At 39.8% G+C, this 19,357-nt stretch overlaps 1 long non-coding RNA gene across 1 annotated transcript in view; it reads right to left on the reverse strand.

Annotated features, from left to right (window-relative positions):
- Positions 1–15,834: 15,834 nt before the first annotated feature.
- LOC131455386 (uncharacterized) overlaps positions 15,835–19,357 on the reverse strand; it is a 63,443-nt gene continuing 59,920 nt past the window's right edge. Inside the window, exon 4 of the long non-coding RNA XR_009239799.1 lies at positions 15,835–15,968. This is a non-coding gene — a long non-coding RNA (uncharacterized LOC131455386). The remainder of the gene's footprint in view (positions 15,969–19,357) is intronic.

Below are 19,357 nucleotides of genomic sequence, written 5' to 3' on the forward strand. Positions count from 1 at the left end.
TAAAGGCCAATCTGTAATGGCAGTGTGCTGCCCCCTATTGAAATATTATTGCCCGACTACTTACTCTTTTAGATGGTGATTTAGTGTGGCGTGGTGTTCCGTCTAGTTCAGCTTAATTCAATCGTCACTCTGAAATTCACTGGATGAGTTTTGATATAAAGACCGTTTACCTGCTAAACACGTTTATATGGGGACTGTCATAGTTCTGTTGTTCTTATGTAACAATAAACAAATGCACACTATGTCTATACAGGTCATATACAGGTCTATTTTTTTCAATCACGAGTGAGGTTTATTACTCATTAACTGATGTTCAAGGCATGTTTACTTAGCACTCATATGGAACACTGCTGGGTTTTATAGGCAGTATATCGCTGCATTTTATTGTGCTCGATTAAATCAGTTTTAAAGTCATTTTAAAAAAACATTTCAGTGGAAAAAACTAAATTAAATGTTCCTTACTTAGAGCTGTTCACTGTGTGGCTGCTCACAGACAGACAGACATGTCAAATATGAGGCTGTCACAACAATGTTTAGTGAAAGAGCCCTTCCTGCTTTTAATGGTCTGACCTCCATCCTAGTTCAGAGAGCTAATAAAGGCAGTGTGGTGTAGGTCCGGGAGCTGCACAATGTCACTCACAGATGCCCAACTCAGCAAGATCCGGAATGCCCAATTAGTTGCTTTTACAGACCCCATTAATATGCATTAACTCCCTGTCCAGGGTACAAGGACAGACAAACAGTCGCGGTGGGCGACATCAGCCAGGTAAATGGTGTGTTTTTTTAGGCCTTTGTAGAAGTTTGGCTTCCTAAAAGTTACGGAAAGAAGGTGGAATACAACAATGTACATTTACTCGAGTACTGTGACTAAATTCACATCTGAGGTTCTTATACTTTAGTTTCTTTATCTCATGCTAATAGATAATCAATTGTTTCACTCACTTTTTAAATATGCCATGCTTGGTTCCAGCTTCTACATTGAATGCTTTTGTCATCATTTATGACAAACAACAGATGAAGAAAACACAAGTTTGTGCTTTTGACGACATGTGACTGAACTTCTGTTTTTATAATGTGTGCCATTATCCTTCAGCTATAATAATTAGCATACAAATATTATACAGTGGCACAGATTTAAACACCTTACATTACACAAAAGGGATAAAACTCCACTTGGACCAACTACAAAAGTATGATGCTGCTGAAGCATTGGTGCCTCAGTATGAAATTGAAAAGCGATAAACGTAAACTATATTACTGGTAATTAGCTGATAACATTTTGATCACTGATGTATGATGCAGTATTTTTGACCTTTAACAGGATATATCATATTTAGCGCTAGTACTAAATTAAAAAAAAAATAAAGGAGTCCTCTCTCTCCATCATTCAAATAACATGGGTTTCATTTTAAAATAGTGGTGAAAACATGACCCACAACACAATAAAAATGTTATAGAAAACCAGATCTAAAACATTCCCCCAGTCTCAGCTCAGCTTTTGAACCAAGACAACAGATAGCTCACCACAGAAACCTACACAATCTGGTACCACTCCTCCCACACAATAAACCGATCTGGCACACAGCTAGCCGAATCAATCATGGCACTTTATTATCCTGTCACTAGTCTGCTTCCTGCAAGTGTGTTTACCCTGTCCATGGCCCTGTGATTGTGGCTGTTCAGTGTACATTAAGACAGACATAATTGAGATTGTGTGCGGCCGAAAGTGCAGGGCTCAACCTGTTGTCGTTAATCTGTCATATTGTCGGGAGTCACAGCAGCGATGACCCATAGGTGGCTCCACCTTGGAGGCACGGCTGATGGTGCTTTGTTGTTCATGGCACAGGGCCTCACCTATTTTAACTTTATTGGTTTGCCACCAACAGAGAATTCAAGGAAAGGGTGATCTATTGCCCAGCCCCTGACTTCAATTTCTCTGCTCTGGTTCCCAATCCATGTGGGTACTTAATGATTCGGTGTGACTCTTAAAACTCATTAAGGCTATATCATATTCGATACTCGTGGTTTCAGTGGTTCTTATTTCAAAGTGTTGCGATGAAAACTAAGCCGAAAAGGAGCAAACAGTCATGCACAGCTACATGAATGCTTAATACTTCTGTGTAATATACCACATTACACATGGAATCAATCTGGATTAATGGGTAACCCTTCAGATAGGAGCAGTCTCTCTTTAAATTAGATTACTGATGGCTGTGCTGAAAATTCACCTTCACTTTGTATAAATTAAACCTCTGGAAAAGCATTTACAAAATAACAAGATACAAATGAATGCAATGGTACTCTTGGAAAAGGTGCTTTTTACAATCAAACCGCATATTAGAAATAATAGCTAAATCTCGCCTCGGCGGCCTGTTATTAATTACCTGGCAAATAGGACCTGTCTGTTCTGAAACTGAGCTATAATAGTGGCGAAAATTAAACAGCGATCAAAGTACATTTCTATCATCATAATTCTGATTGTCAGGATCACCTTTCCCAAGATGGCTCATCACAGCCACAACAAATCCTGTTTTTTTATTAAGTGGCTCAATTTACTGCGGATCATATTTATGTGGTGGGTACAACAGCTTCATGCATGTATGCTGCACTCTTGTTATTCCTGGTACGCGGCTTGATTTATTAGACATGAAAATATGAGAATTCTGCCACCGAGCTGAATTAGATTGATAGTTATGGAGGACGTCTCACGAGTAATCTGTGGCATCCTCTGTGCGGAGCAGCGCGATGTTTATGCCACATTTACACAGAAAATGCGGCAATAACACCAGGCTCCTGGAAGGTTTTAATCACACCATGCATGCCTTTTATCCAGCCTTGAATTTGCACTGCAGAAATTCACAAAGCCATCACTTAAATCTCCACGAGGACGTAAGTTTCCGGCTCTGTCTTCAGAACGCAGCTTCTTTTATAGTGGGGGGTTATATCAGCCTGGAGACCCATAAGTTATGAAATGTCAGGATCCTATGCATTCTAATTGAGTGTGGAACAGTTAATGGCTGTGGAAATTCAGCCGCTTGACGTCTTATTCCCCCGTGTGCCGTTTCACAGCCAAGCCCATGAGCCTCAATTAAATGACAAAATGGGCCCATTCTTGAAAATAACAACAATAAAAGCACAAGCCTATATGGCAATAATATCAGGTCTCACCTTGAATCAACAATGGTCACAGCTTGCAAATGGCTAAACAGAGACACTGCGATCAGAGCGGAGGCAGCACAGCCCATGTGAGATGCTTCACCGCAGTTTGACACAGGAATACACTGCAGTGGGTCTGCTACTATGATTTTTAATGATTATGATTATTTTATTCATTATTTTCTCATCTAGTCCAATCATTTTGTGCATATGTTGTCAGCAATCAGTGTGACAAAACCCTAAAAATATTAAATTGGGTATCAAGAAACACAAATAAAACATGCATATTTTCATATTCAATATTGCCTAAGGTTACTATTTGTAATTTTTGCTCCTCACTCTTTGTGAGTAAAGGAATGAACATTCCCTGTAAACAGGACACTAATCAGCTGATAATGCTAATATTGGCTATGTATGTAAGAGCATAACGTATTAAGAGATCTTTTAAAAGAGTTAAAGATTTGTCCATCAATATTCTGTTTTCCACGATGATGATTAGGCAGCTAATTGTTTCAGCTCTGTATCACATACTGAACATATAGTATGAAAAGTGTTAAAAAGTGTTGTGTTTTTTTTTTACAAAGAATGACAGAAGGATTTAATTGCTTACACTTCACGGTGACGGGTAAAACTTCGCCTGTCCACTGCACCCACGGGATGAGAAGTTTCTCAGTCTCAGGCCTAGTTTTTCTACCAAACTAGATCATGTCCCAATATAAATCCCCCCCGAAAACTTGGAAGTTACCTATGTGTTGCTGAGTAAAACTTAAAATCCTGAATCAATATCACCTAAACCTAAGCCCATTTTCAGCAGATGTCTGCAATCTATAAATACACATGGAGCATGTCCTATTAAATCCAGTGATATGGTGAGGGGCTAAATATTGACCCAATCCTGATTGGAGTAGATTTTTTTTCTCACCCTTGCTTATTGTTTTTATGACTCCTTGACTTTAACCCCTTTACTGCTTCACTGATTTCATGCAACAAACAATAGCTTTTCAATAATTCAATTTATAGCTCGCCATAAATGGAATTCAAAGGACAATGCTGTTGCAAATGAACACAGACAATGTGTTTGGCTTCAGCAACGCCGTGGTTGCCAGAGGAAAGAGAGAATATTTATTTTACGGTTGCCTCACATTCCCATTAAAAGCGAGGAGGCTGCATTTCCAAGCATGTGGAGTAAATGTAATATACAGAGTTGAAAGAGACAGATGGTGGAGTGAAAGTCTCGTGTGGCAACGCTGTGTAATGTTACCACTACAGCCACTGCCAAAGAAGAAATCCTCCCTGCACCATCCCAGGCCAGATTAGATCTATTAATACATGTTCATGCTCAACTATCATGTGCCTGTTCACATACATGTCCATTTGAAATCCTAATACACACGGGGGCCACATCTGGTTCATCATTTATCGTTAAATGCAAAAACACTGCAACATTGTATGCGGGAGTGGATCTATAGCACAAGCACATAAATGAATTACCATCCTATTCATTTGTACAGGCCTTTCTGTCAATCACAGCATTAATCAGTAGCTCATTCAAAGTTTGAGAAAATGAAGGATGCATTCCCTCCAATTTTCAATCTGAAAAAGGCAACTATGGCCATGATGAATGTCTGAATAGTCCATCTTCTTCTTCTCATTTGTCCTAACCTTTCTTGACAGCTTAGATATTGCCTACCTGGTAATTTGCTCGACAATTATTGTTACTGTGAGATTTCCCCCCAGCTTTTAACAAGGCTTCTTAACACCCTCTGTAGGTGACAAAATGCAATTACAAACACAAGCGCCCCATCGTGACTGGTCATCAGCAGCTGCCACCTCCATTCCCCAGCCCCAACAGGTTCCATTAATGAAGGGGGGGGGGGAAAAACTAGAAATGTTTGCTGAGAATACAACTTTAATTAAAAGATATGAAGCCGCTTTATTGATTAACAACACCGGTGATTAAATTGTACGTGTGACATGTTTTTTCTCCAGGCTTGCTGTTTCGTTCACTCTCCGAGATCATTTATTGTTGTGCGACCCTGTTTATTGATAGGTGTGTTTGATGAATGCAGATGCGGCTGTTTGGAGAGCGTGCTCGCTGATGGAGCGATCATATTGTGCGAAATGCCAGGCTCAGGCAAGAACAGCTGTTGCGGCTCCGTCCGCTGGGACGCCATGTTTCACCACCACCCTGAGTGCATATGCAGACATACTGCTGTAAAGCTGCAACCAACATACTCACAGCGTCCTAATACAACTCTATGTATTTTATGACACATCACCAGAGCTTTCTCATCTCTGTCCAGCACTAAAACCTTAATTATTGAACTAATTGCTATGTCTATATTCATCTATTGTGCTCAATACCAGGCTTATCCTTTAATTAAAGGGATTATTAACCTTTAAAACTGAGACATGTGGGATGACGCCTTTGAATTTTCAGAAAGTCAAAAACATTTTGTTTTGTTTTACGAGACAAAGCGGTGCTGGGCTGGTGGTCGCGTGGCTCATAGTCAGGGTTGGACAATGGATTACATATAATTGAGATTACATAAAGTGGAAATGTTTATTCAGAATTCATTTGTGAGGATTTCTGGCCACTGACTTGGACACTTTTTTTTTTAAATGATTGTTAAAAATAACGTTACATTACAGTAAGGCAAGGTCTAGCTTAGTAGTAAAGCAGTAGTAAAAAGGAGATAGTATTGTAGTAATGCCATGTTATTTCAAAGGGAATATTCAGGTAAAGGTTTCAAAATTAAAGGCTATACCTTCACAGATGGTGTAAATGTGTGTAAGTCAAATATTTTAAAGTTGAAATTCACAGCAGTCCCACAAACATTTCCCATTGTTATTAGCAAGCTATTGGTGATTAGTACCACCTTACTAGGTACTATTATAATATTTATGTACTGTCATGAGAAGTGTTAGCAAAAGAAGACAAGGATTCTGAAATTAAATGACATCATGTCATTTTTTTTGTTGAATCAAAGGTGATGTTGAAAACATTGTAGTTCCTTTGATACAAATAATCAAGATTATCCTGACTGTGGAGAAAAGGGTGAGTGTGGGGGTTATAAATACTAAGTAGACATCAAAGGTGGGGTCTACAAGTCTGGAAAAAATAGGAATAGCTCTCTAAACTCATGCCGAGGCATTTCCAGTCCAGTTGGTGGTATGTTCTTTGGCCCAATGAGACAACAAAGAAGACCATGGAAACTTGTTTAAGGGTTGTATGAGGAAGTCCACCAGTACGCACACATGTACAAGTCAACCCTCAATGAATACAAATGAAAATACAAATGAGGGTGATACTACTACTACTGGAATGGAGTATGAGATAGAGTGTGCATGCATGGAACGCTACACTGATGCGGTGCCTCATTAAAAATATGAATAAACAGAACTGCAGGCGTGTATGTGCATGCTGAAAAGGCAAAAATGCTGTAAGTATGACCCGGCCCTAAGTCACTGCACGCTACGAAAACTGGAGATAAACACTGGACGGACACTGTGACCTAGTTACACAGTGTAAATCCACACCAGCACAATATTCCATTTTGTCTGAATGAAATGATTATAACATGTTTATTACAGGAGGTTTTTTTGTTTTTTAAGTGCTTGCTCATTGTGTGATCTGTTGGGCTTATTTCTTTCTTTTCTCTGCCTAACCAGGAATACACCTGGACTTATTTGATAAGATTTGAAAGCACTTTGTAATGCTGAGAAAAGTGCAATATAAATAAATAATTGTGATTATTGCACTGTGAAGGCTACAGACATCAGATTCTCCCTGTTGTTTTGATGTCTTGTTTCTATGTCTTTTTATATGTAAGAACTGGAGTCAATGGAGTGCACACATACTTTTTCCCCCCAGAAAGCTTTATTTATGAATGGCTATCAGGAAATGAAAAGGATAAAGGAAAAGATAACAACCTTAAATAAAAAAAATAAGATAATCTTAGTCATTTATTACTCTATATTACACAGTTATCACAGATAAAGTTCTCCCGCACTCTGAGAGAAAACCACAGGCTAGTCTGGGTCTTTGATTGTCATATTTTGACATCATCACAGCACGACACTGCATCTGGTGGTCATGTTGTGCATGTATTATGTTGCATGTTCCCCGTGGTTCCACTGGACAAGTGGTTCAGGCATGCACAGCACTTCTTCAGAACCATATTCAAGCACTCACTCGCACCTCATGTTTTACCGTTAGTGTTGTTTAAGTGGACCTGCTCAGGGACGTTTGCTAAGAGAAAAGGTCAGATGAGAGGTCTAACTTGTTGAAAAGATGTGGACACGTAAGATTATTTGTTTCGGAACGCACTGTCTGTCTTTTCAAATAAAAACCCTGAAGCAGTGCTCGCTTTTCTACCTGCATGTAGAATAGATAAAGCTTCCATTTGGAGTTCTGGTAATCTAGTTTTTGAGAAGTATTTTGGTATTTCAATAAGGATTAATGATGCTTTAAAGAAACCCAACACAAATGTTATCTTGATAACCAATGTACAAAAAGAAAGGCATTCTATTTACATGGAAAAATTTTTGAGACATTTTTGAGAAACTTAAAATTTTGTGTCAGCTGCTCAATACATGTATGTTTAATTTATAGGTGAGCCAAAAGTATTCAGATTAGATTAGATTTTTTGAAATCAAATGGATTACATAACCCAATTTGCCATGCCATTTATATTCTGTAATTAACTACATACTCTGACCAAAGCCTGCTCATATCTACCTTACATGGTAGCATGTTATATTGAGCTGCCTTACATACACATACACCATCTTCCATATCTCCCTCCAATCAAAGTCGACTACAGAATGCTGACACATTCAACGGGATGCGATAACAATCAGGGTAAAGAAAAGATGGATAATGATACAGATCTGACCAGAGAGGATGCAAATATGATGAGAACAAGATAAGTAGGTGAAATAGTCAATGGTAAAAAGAAAACAAAACAATTATTATAACAGATCTCCTGGGCCTTTCACATGTGGAGGAGATGAGTTTAAAGTCAGCGTAAATGGAGCATGATTGACAATCACTGAATTGAGAGTGTGTTTTGACGACACCTCGGTAGAACTACACGCGGCTGGGTCATGCACTTTCCGTGTAAAACTGAACACGTGCTCTGATTAAAGCATGAATACATGAACGACAAAATGCTATAGGCTACCATTAGTGTCAGAGTTCCTGCTGCTGTCCCCCGAAGCGGCATCATTTTTGCGTGATCAATACTCCGTCGATAGCGCGGCATAGTAATTTGTCGCCAGCGAGGCAAGCGTGAACCGCGAGGCCTCGGCACTGAACCCACCTCCCTCAGCTGAGTCGAGCCGTTAGAATCACAAGCTGTTTGCTCATGCCAAAGCCACACTGCATTATCCAGAGCAAGTCTTCATTTGAATGTCCTAATTAGTTAATTAGTTGGTGGTTAAGGATGATATGAGCGTCTCATCAATCTCTCTATCTCTAAAAATAAACACCCGTGAGTCATTAGAATACTGATGACTGTGGGAAGTGTCTGTGAGGATGAGAGGTCTGCTCGTGACACTCCATATTTCCTCAAACCACCCGGCTCTATAAAGAAGGAACGAAAGAGCAATTGCTGTGAGCATTGTATGGATGACAAGCCAAGCATGACGTAATGAGTTTACAGAAAGTCTAAGGAGCTCAATTAATGTTTTTCCATGCGTATCTTTTTCGGGGGAACCATTTACTTGTTTGTCATTGATTGAGGGAAAATGAGAATTAGACATGAGAATGAAAGTTGTTTATAATCAAAAAGCCATCAACACGATTTCACTTAAAGGAGACGTGTGTGTGCAACGATGTTTTGAATTTCAGTGCAATTTTACCGCCTTGGATATCACGTTGACTTTTAACAATTACTTCGGGCAAAGTAGCAGCAGTGAGGACAGATTTTCCTCTTCCTTCCCTTCTGCAGTGGAATATATGAAAGGAGGAGCAAAAAGAGAGGGGAGAAGAGGAAAGGAGAAGTTAAAAATAGTTAGCATGTGGCAGCATATGATTGAGTTTCCGGGGCTCAGAAAATTCCCTCTAATTATTCAACAGTATCTCTCTGTCAGCCTTCCCTGTATGCATTCCTTTGTGTGGAAGTGCAAGTGACTCCAGCTAATATACATAATTCTGCTACTTAATTGGCACGGATCGGGTGAAAGTGGGCTAGGAAAACTCCTTAGAGACTAATAGGGGCACATATCATTGGCTCCATCAGAACAGTAGTCCCATAGGTGATAGAAGTCAGCAAATATTTCATGAGCTGTACCATCAAAGTACCTCACCTCTGGAGTCCTGGGCACTATCCTGCGAAGAACACTTCTGAAAGTGTTCTGCTATCACGTGTATTTATAGCAGGCCACTCGATGACTGATGCTAATGCCACAGAAATTATGCAGTGCACTGTTGCTGTCATAACAATACGTTACACCTAAACAGGAAGGTTAACTAAAGTAGTCATTTAAGTTATAAGTGGGCCACTGGCATACGTCGGCGTTCACAGATATGGATAAAGGATTGCGTTGCAGTATCTGGTCCTAGATTTAGCCTAGTGCTGATTTAGATAATTTCCTGTTAGTTGATAATGCTCAGTGGGGAATGAAATTAAATCACCACAGAGGAAGGGTTAAAGGTCACCCCAGTGCAGAAGTTGGACAAAATTGTTAAAAATGCACACAGCAATGTACTGTATTAAAATAAATTAATTATATAAAAAGACTATACATTAGTGAGAAACTGATTTTATACCTCAAAGCTGCAAACTCATAAATTTAGAGAGAAATATGAACAATAAAAGATAGATGTATTGCATTAAATAATCCTCTCAACCTACCAGAGACAACCAAAAGTTAGAAACTCATGGTGAAGTACATCACAAAAAAAAATCCACTTCACAGAGCGAATGTGAGAGGAGTTACATAATCATCATCAAGTGTTTTATGATTCCTGGTTTTTACCCATGTGACACAGACTCAACTCCTGGTGTGGGAATTACTGTTTCAAGACTTTGGGAGCAATAAAGTCTCGCTATTTATAACAGTCAGGAGGTACTGTACAGTATGAGCATGTTCTGTGGCAGACAAACAACCACTTAAATGGCTTATTCTCAGTTTGTATGAACTTCTTAGAATTAGAATTTGTTCATTGTTTTTTTACACACCAGTAGTGAACTCACACAAACCGGGCACAGGAGCAGTGGACAGCACTTTTCTGCACCAAGGGAGCAACAGGGATTGGGTGCCTTGCTCAGGGGCACCCTAGTCCTTGACCGATCCCATGATTTGAACCGGCAACCCTCCAGTTACAAGCCCATGGCATCCAATTATAGGTCATGACTTTTGCAGTACCCTGTGTAAAGAAAACTGTTCTCTTAATCTGCCATTACATTTTTATTATTACGCCATTAGATTGACCCCTAAACCTATTCAAAAGACTCTCTCTAAGCTGTCATTTTTGTTTTAAATTCATGAAACAAAATATTGGGGAACAAGCAAAAAAGTGCCATCCCACCAACAGAAAAATCAATGTCATAAAAAGAGAATTGAGAATAATTTTACAATACTTAGAGGGACTGCTGGTCACTCACAACACTTGTATGCTGAAATGCAAGGCACAATAATGCATGGATTGTTTCATAAACTGACCAATTTCCCCACAAATCAGTGTATTCCTGCAAGAAAGGGCCATTTAACCTTCTAAAATGAATGTAAACTGCCACAAATATAAAAAATAATTGGTCATTTCCTCTTCTCAGTAAAGTCAGCAGCTGCCTGGTTAAAACAAAAACCCTGATGCCAAACCCCAGCACTAAGTGGTAGGATACTAACACTAAAAGGTTCACACTTTATCAACACAAATTGTGGCCACAACAGGAATCAATTTCTGACATTTCACCTCTATCTACAGAGTTCACTGACCCTGGCTTTAAAATTTACAGCTCTATACGGCCGCAATCAAAGTGTTTGTCAGCGGCACATTTTGCCGAAAGTTTTAGTGTAACACGCTGCAGATCATGACATGTATGGATTTAATGGGCCCTTGAGCCACGCTCATGTATCTGCTGTCTTTCACACAGGATAAATATCTTACTTCTTGGTGTAATAACACAGGAGGAGATTTGTGGATGAGACCTCCATTTCTAATCTTAGATCTATTAAAGTGCCTCTGCATGAATCATGAAAGCTATCGATGTCACTGTGGGCTTGTTAGCTAGATCGTCGAGTCAATAACAATTTCTGATGGGGTTTGTAGGAATGGTCACAAACACCATCATTTTATGGACCATCTATTGAAATGTATGTATATATAGAGTAAGTGACAATATGCCATTTGTATTTACATTTGACTTCTTGAAGATTAAAGGTACAGTGGGAATTTTTTGCTACATTTATTGGTGAAATGTGCATGTTGTAGTTTAATTTCTCTCAACCCGCCCTTCTCTTCTAAGTGTAGCCTTCAATTAGCATCAAAACCTAAAAGATTTTCAATTTGTCCATTGTGGGCTTTTGTAAAAACACGGGAGTTCAAAATGGCAGCTCTTGATCCAAATACAAACGGCTCATTTGGGGTAATGAAAACAATTTCTACCTTATGGAAATGATTTCACCAAAATTTTACACACTGGACCTTTAAGAAACATGTGACGTTTGGTCATTGCAAAGCATAAGGTCGAGATGGCATGTCAGCACTCAGAGAAGAGGAAAACAGCAACTATAATCCCACATCTTTCTTTTTTTGCTGGACCAAACACAACCCACCAACCAGGTCTCTTAGAGAAGAGAGAACCACTCAAGCCAAGGATTCCCTCTAAGAAGCAGAGATGACTTTTTCCATCGCCGTGAGAGATTGTTCGGTTAGCCCAGGGAGAGGGATCATGAGTACAATATTGACTTTAAATTACAGCAATAGCTGCTTCTCATGCTGTCTCAGGACCATGCTGCGGATCAAACACAAAGATCAGACCAGGATTAGGAGAAAGCCACTGACAAGCACCGAGCCGCCTCTCTGCTGCAGCAGCACGCGCGTTCACACAGCACCTCCCAAATCTCACACTAAGCTCTTCTCCACCTCTTCACATGTAACACACAGACCTTAAAGTCATCTCATTTGGATTTCAAAGACCAAATTGATTGTAAACTAAATCATGCAAACACAAGGAGTAAAGGCAGCTCGTCGTGTGTGTGTGTGCAGACTTTTTCAGATCTATTTCGAGGACTGGAGAATGACAAAATTTCCTCCCTGAAGGTTAAGACTAACATTAGCTCACAGGACTCAGCCGTGTTCTTGCAATGTCTTGTAACTGGGCTTTTATTTTCCTTTTCCTGGTAGTTAAACACAAATAACAGCATGGATGATGTGCTGGGATTCATTGTCTGTGCTCAGGGAGGAGTGCAGGATATGACTGGTGTGATAAATGATCACGCCTCAGCGTGACAAAGGAACTGCGGCACAATCTGCATGTGCTCCATCCTTTTGCCATCATTAGGTGTAATTGGGACTCATGGTGAGGCGTGTTCTTTTTCTACTGTGGAAGGATCAGGGAATGAAGCTGCTGCTTGTAATAGGACAAGCTACAAAAGGGAGACATGTCCAGGCCACTGCTACGGCAATAAACCCATGTCCTTATATCACACCTATATGGAAGCTCAATAGACATATGCAAGTGTCAGATCTCTTCAACTCTACTGTTCGACCAACCCTGTCTACCCTATTTGATGATGTGATATTGGCATGGTGCTCGACCATAAACACAGCAAAACAAACAAAAAACATGCAGTTAAGCATTGATTACAGTGCTACTCATTAGCTATAATCTGCGCACGGTGAATTTAAAGCATTGCGTAACGAGGTGTTTATGCAACCCCTTTTTTCCTGCAGCACTATTATTCATCATTAAGACAAAAACATTTAAACAACGCAGCTGAGGATATGCAGTAGCTGAGACTTAACTGGCAGAGTAATAATAAACATAAAGGGGTAAATGAGCGAACACTTGGCCCGGTTTCTTTTTTCTGGAAAAATAACCCCCAAACCCCCACATGCACTCTGTAAACACAGTGGAGTTAAGTTCTAGCAGCAGCAGGAACACAAAGTCTTTGTTCAATGACCTCAGTCTGTATATCCTTTCCCTTCCTTTGAATCAGAGCCCCCCCCCCCCCCCCCCCCCACACACACACACACACCATCTTTAGCATTTAGAATTAATTGCACAGTTATCCTCAAATTAATTCCTAACTGTTTTACAACACACAGAGAGAAAAGGGCAAACCAATTATTATTCTGTTTTCACCTTACAGAGGGGGATATTATGCAAATGATCTTCTCTACATGAGAAGGAAAAGAGGCTTTATTTTCCTCAGCAGATGCTGCCTAGACAGTCTAGCGTTCTGTGGGGGACAGGAAGTGAGGATGCTGTGAAGATCTGATCGCTCCACCTGGCTTCCAACTGACTCCATATCCAAGCAATAATAGAAAACACACTGATTATTTATTTATTTCAAAGAATCTGGTTGTTGTTGTTTTTTTTTCCCTTCTCGATATTCCACGCTGGACAAGTAAGGTTAAAAAGAATGTTCCAAGTGCCGTCTGGAAGTATTTTACAACTTCTACACTTACGAGCTCGAGGTGTTCCGTGATGGAAGACAAAGTCTCTTGACTGTGCAGACCTGCAGAAATATTTTATTTGCTTCTTTCACAGGAAGCGAAAACGTACTAAGAGCAAGCAGCAAGCCTGTGAGCCAGACATCAAGACGTGGCTGACAGGATGGCAGTGTAGGATAGGGGGCATCTCACCTCCCTCTGCTGTGCCGCACTTCTGACCACAGCGAGTGTTTATTAATCTGAGACCTTGAGACCTTGGAGAAGTTGCTAAATGAAAACCAAAACACAGGCACAGAGCATATACTACTTAATTGTTTTCGACAAGCTGATTCAAATCAACTTCTGCTTCTTCTTCTCCTTCCAAGGTGAAACAAACAAAAGCTTTAATGAGCTGAAATGATGAGTAAAGGTCAAAGCACTTATCATCTTTACAAATCAGGAGAAGATGTGCACATGGAAATAAGCTCCCATGAGTATCTATCATCACCTCAAAAAAACTGCATGCGATGGCACAGCTCCAGGTGCTCGAGCAAATTGGGCTTTCGATGTAGAATGGATCAAACGCCGGCTCAATATTCATTATTCACTCTGACTCTGATATGCTGCAGTTCTGCGAGTGGGTGGGGGAAATTGTAAACCTCATTGTGTGCGTGTTTGGCCTAAACTTAATCATGATGTCAGGCTGTTAATAAAAGGTTATTAAAGGAACAAAGATCCAGGTTTTACATATGTTAGGCAGGGAGGTCCTGGGAACTCCTGTCTCAGAGGTAAACAAGGGCCTTCATGACAAATGATGCTCACGCTGAGATCAGATAGTTAACAAGAGATCCCCTTATTAACCAGGTCTGCATAGATAATTGGCACTTGAGCCTCATGTTCTGAATCTGGCCTGAGCAGTGTCATTTATCAAGAAGCCCAGCATGCTGTCAGGTCTCCATAATAAGCTGTGGTAACTGATGAATCAAGATTAAGCAGAGAGATTGAGAATGAAGGAGCTGAAAATGGGACACGGCCACGTTGCAGGGGGCTCAGCTTGATATTCATAGCTTTAAAGTAGTTTTATTCCTTACAGGGAGGAATCTATTGTGCATTAGAGGCTATATTTGTAAAACAGGTCCGGCTCGACAGCATCATGATGAAGAGACTCGCTGTAGATTACAACACTTTCCTCTAATCTGCATCTAGTGCAGCTGTTTGACCTGGAGGAGGACAATTTATGATTTGCCGGCTTAGTGGAACATACTGTAAGTCCTCAGGTATTTTCTTTAAGAGATTTACATTTTATGAAAATGATGGCCATGTTACAGAACATCAGTCAAGAAAAGCACTTTCTCTGGTTTTCAGCTTTTCCAGTGAAAGAAACTGCTGTGTTTCTGTGTGATATCAGATTGTGACATAATTGTTTTCTTTGTTTTTGTTTCTGTTAGATAGAACAAGCAATTTGTGGATGTCACAATAGGCTCCGGGAGACATGGCAGTTTTTTACAGTTTTCTGTGTTTTCTTTCACTTTCCTGGCAAAATACTGTATAAGAAAAGTAAGTTATTAATCATTAGTTGCAGCCATAAATCAACACTTTCACATTAATACGACTAAATTGAGACACATTTTATTGTTGCCTGAGTTCAGAAATGACTGAGTTTGACAAAATTGCTGTTATACACATACATTATCTGCTTGTGTGTGTGTGTGTGTGTGTGTGTGTGTGTCCACCGTCCCCTCCTCTCATCGCTCTGGTATATAAGTGCAGATAATTACAGATGATGGGAGGGTGATCAGCTGCAGGTATGGGAGCCACCTCAGGCCTCACCCAGCCTCGCACCTCAAGCACTCCCCTGCTCTGTCCGACATGTTTGGCACTGTCTCCTTTCCCTAAGTCTCCAGCTGTCCAGTGGGGTGCGCCAAGTCACAGCAGGAGCGCCTGCCTCTCCATCTATGGCCAATGTCTTTCTAGGAGTTTGAGATGTGTGTGTGTGTGTGTGTGTGTGTGTGTGTGTGTGTGTGTGTTTGGGTGGTGAGGGTGGAGGGGGTCGCCTCTGTACTCACATTATTCACTAGCAGACGGAGCACGCTGCCAGCGCCCAGCATGTCCGCCCACACGCCCCTGCCCTGCCGGTTAGACCTCACGGTTGGAGGAGATGATGGAGAGAATCTGGGATCCTGGAGGGGGGTGGATCCAGAGGAATCTGAGAGACAAGAGAAAGGCAGACAGAAGCTCAGAAGCTTACCTCCATCCCACAGGCCGATCCTCATTCAGCCCGTCCTGATATGGTAGTCTGAAGTCTCCTTGTTAGGGTTCTTTGGGGGGAGAAGTAGGAGCGGTGTTTCTTTGAAAATGACAGCTAAATGATGTGCTGTGTGCTGTATTGTTTGTTTACCGCACAGTGAATTGTACAAACATCTTTTAAGCACATTAGCTTTAAATTGATTTAGCTTTCTCAAAAATCTTCATCAATATTGTTTAAAATGCCACTTACTTTATAAAAGTACTCAATGAAATGTGTTCGTAGAGCAAAGCAAGTGATTTAGACCTTTGGAGTGTGACTGCATAAAGTTTGAGAAGAACCAGCGTGTGCTTAATGTCTGTTTAGAGAATTTTTGCAGCGTTGGCAGAGTAAGTCACTACAAGCGCACAAAGAAAACAAGATTACGTGTATATCCATCTTTTAAATGTGGCAATTAGTTTTATGTTAAAACGGAGGTTGATGCCGAATTGTAGCAAATTATTCTTGACAACTACTTAGAAACAATAAAAGAAAAAAAGAAAGAAAAAAAACACACCACTGAAATCAGATAATGTTCATCATCATCATCACTGGGACAAATTCTCAACAACAAATCCTCATCCAATTATAAATTACTACAGAGGGGCTCATTACCAGCAGCCGGCATTACTTTCATGTGCCCACAGGGGGCTCTAGTGTACCACACAATTCTGCTGCCCTGTGCGTCTGTGAGCTGCTGCTGAGAGACCAGGGCACTGATTGTGTTGAGGGTAGACCTTTTGAACTGGCGCGCTGTACAATTGATATAAACATTAACCAAGCTTATACACAAATCAGAACGGAAGCATCCAGTAACAGTGCAAATTAAATGCAAAACAGGCTAAAAATAGTTAAAAGCAAACACAAGTGTACTCACAGTGAAGCGCCGCATCAGATAACAGCAGAAAAGCTAAAAGTCGGAGTGAACGCTCACCTTTTCTCTATCCTGATATTCCTGACTATATGTATTTGTGTGTGCGTGTATGTGTGTGTGTGCGTGTGTGTGTCTGAAATTCCAAGGTGGTGAACACTACTTGATGAGCAAGCTCTGGAGACCTCTGAATTTTAATGATGTTGGAGATGATATTGTGTGTCCTTCAGCTTGTTATACTGACACAAGCACTCCATAAATCATCATACCTAGCTATCGTAAAATCAATACCAAACTGCTATCTCAGCGCTAACCCGTAATAAGTTTTTCAGCCATCTAACAGCTTAAACTTTGCTGTAATGCCGTTCGACCTATAGGTTAAGATCAGAGCATGCTTAATTTGTTTTGTAATAGAGAGTTTCTAATCCTTAATGAAGCACCTATTAGTGAGGCTTTTGTTGGCACATTGGTGATCAGTTGGTGGAACAGCCACTGCAATTACGTTTGAATCTTTGTCCTGGAGCAAAAAAAAAAAAGGAAAAAGAAAATAAAGCCTGAACGGTCAATAAATGTTAATCCAGTCAGAACTCGTCTGTGCCTTTGAACAGGACTCACACTGGGTTTTTTTCACATGTACTTGCTTCATCTCTCCCCCAAGAAAGGCCATCCCTAAAGGATACTGCCACTGATCCTGAGAGCAGACTACCACTCGCTAATAAGAGCCCATGTGTAAGCAATATTGCCCACATTAAACACATTATTACCAGGCTTTATGTAAAACATAAGCCATAAATACTTTCACAAAAATTGCCCTTTAAAAAGTGGAAGACCGTGATTTCCCCCCAAAGAATGGGGAAATAATGGAGTTGCTATTAGGTTAATGGTGATAAAGTTCAAATAAATCAAAGCAGCCAGCACAATTAGTTTGTTTTATGGCTTGAACGATGCACGATTTCATTGTTATTTTTGTTCCTGTCTTCTTGTAGCAGTGAAATTATACCTCCATGTTTTATTCAAAGACCAAACAGAACACAAATAACAAAGGGAAACTGAAAATGACAAGCCACATGTTACCTTGTGATGGTGGTGTGTTTCTTTCTTTTCTTTTTTTTTATCTTTTTTTAAGGATGATAACTATAACTGAGGCAGTATTTCTCAGACACAACATATGTAAAAGCCTTTGCACAAGAGAGAAGCCATTGCCACATTTTCTGAAGCGTAAACAGCTTATGAAAGTCAAATGGATATGTGGCATAATCTGACACGGCGAGACGCCGCTTCAAAAACATCCCTAACAAACCACGATGCCCGACAACAGCGACGACGGTTGCATGTTTTTAAACGCTCCACAGGTGATAGAGCCAGCCGCGAATCAACAAATGAAATTAATCATATATATCTCTGTAACAAAAAAAATAATAGTGAACAGGTTTACACCAAATACTGTATAGTTCAAGACAGGCAGCTTTCAGTTCACACTTCAGTAGTTACCAATAAATAAATGAATACAAAAAAAGGTGACACAGGTCACAACCCCAAAATTTCAGGTTTGGAAGATTAAGCATTGAAGTGACATGGCACTACTTTGAGCTCACAACTTGTGTTTTTTTCTTTTTCTTTTTTTTTTGGTAAGAGAAACACACACATGCTCGTGTTTTTTTTTGGGGTTGCTGACGTTGACTTTGATTTACATGCACTGAGAGGTGGTGACCAATTGTCAGAGGTCTTGCTGGCTGACCCCCAAACATCTGTGTTTAGGGTACTGTCGCCGATGACACAGCAGACAAGGCAGCTAAGAGGATGACACAACCCAAGTTTTAAAGCAGAATCAGAAATTCTGAATGGCAGAAACTATTTATGTTTAATATTTTTAGGTTTGTTTAAATTTCCATTTCCATTTATGGAATGATTTTGTCATGAAAGCATACATTTTTTTTAATGACATTCTTCAATTTGGTCAGATGCCAAATTTCACCTGGTTATGTTTTTAACATGTGATCACATTTATGATGTTAACATTATTCCTAGTACTGATGCAACCATGGCAGCCAAATTCTACACTGAAATAATAAATGGGATTTAAAAAAAAAAAAAAAAAATATATATATATATATATATATATATATATATATATATATACTTAAATGTAGGTGTATGCTAATTTATTTAATTAATTAATAAAATAAATAAAACCAAATAATATAAAAACAGACACAACTGTTTCTGCTACACACAAAACTGCTGATAGTTTGTGAGTCTCTATGACAAAGATTGGTTTAATCCAGTTTATGTTTATATTCATGAACGAAAACCAAATTACTTGTAAATTCAGGTCTTCCTCTCAAAAGAATACGGTGCAACTTTTCAATTACATTATCAGCTTTGTATTGCTTCTCTTTTTGTCCAAGGTTTAATTTAGTTTTGATATTTGATCATATTC

This window comes from Solea solea, chromosome 2 (genome assembly GCF_958295425.1).
Source record: "Solea solea chromosome 2, fSolSol10.1, whole genome shotgun sequence".
NCBI classification, from domain to species: Eukaryota; Metazoa; Chordata; class Actinopteri; order Pleuronectiformes; family Soleidae; genus Solea; species Solea solea.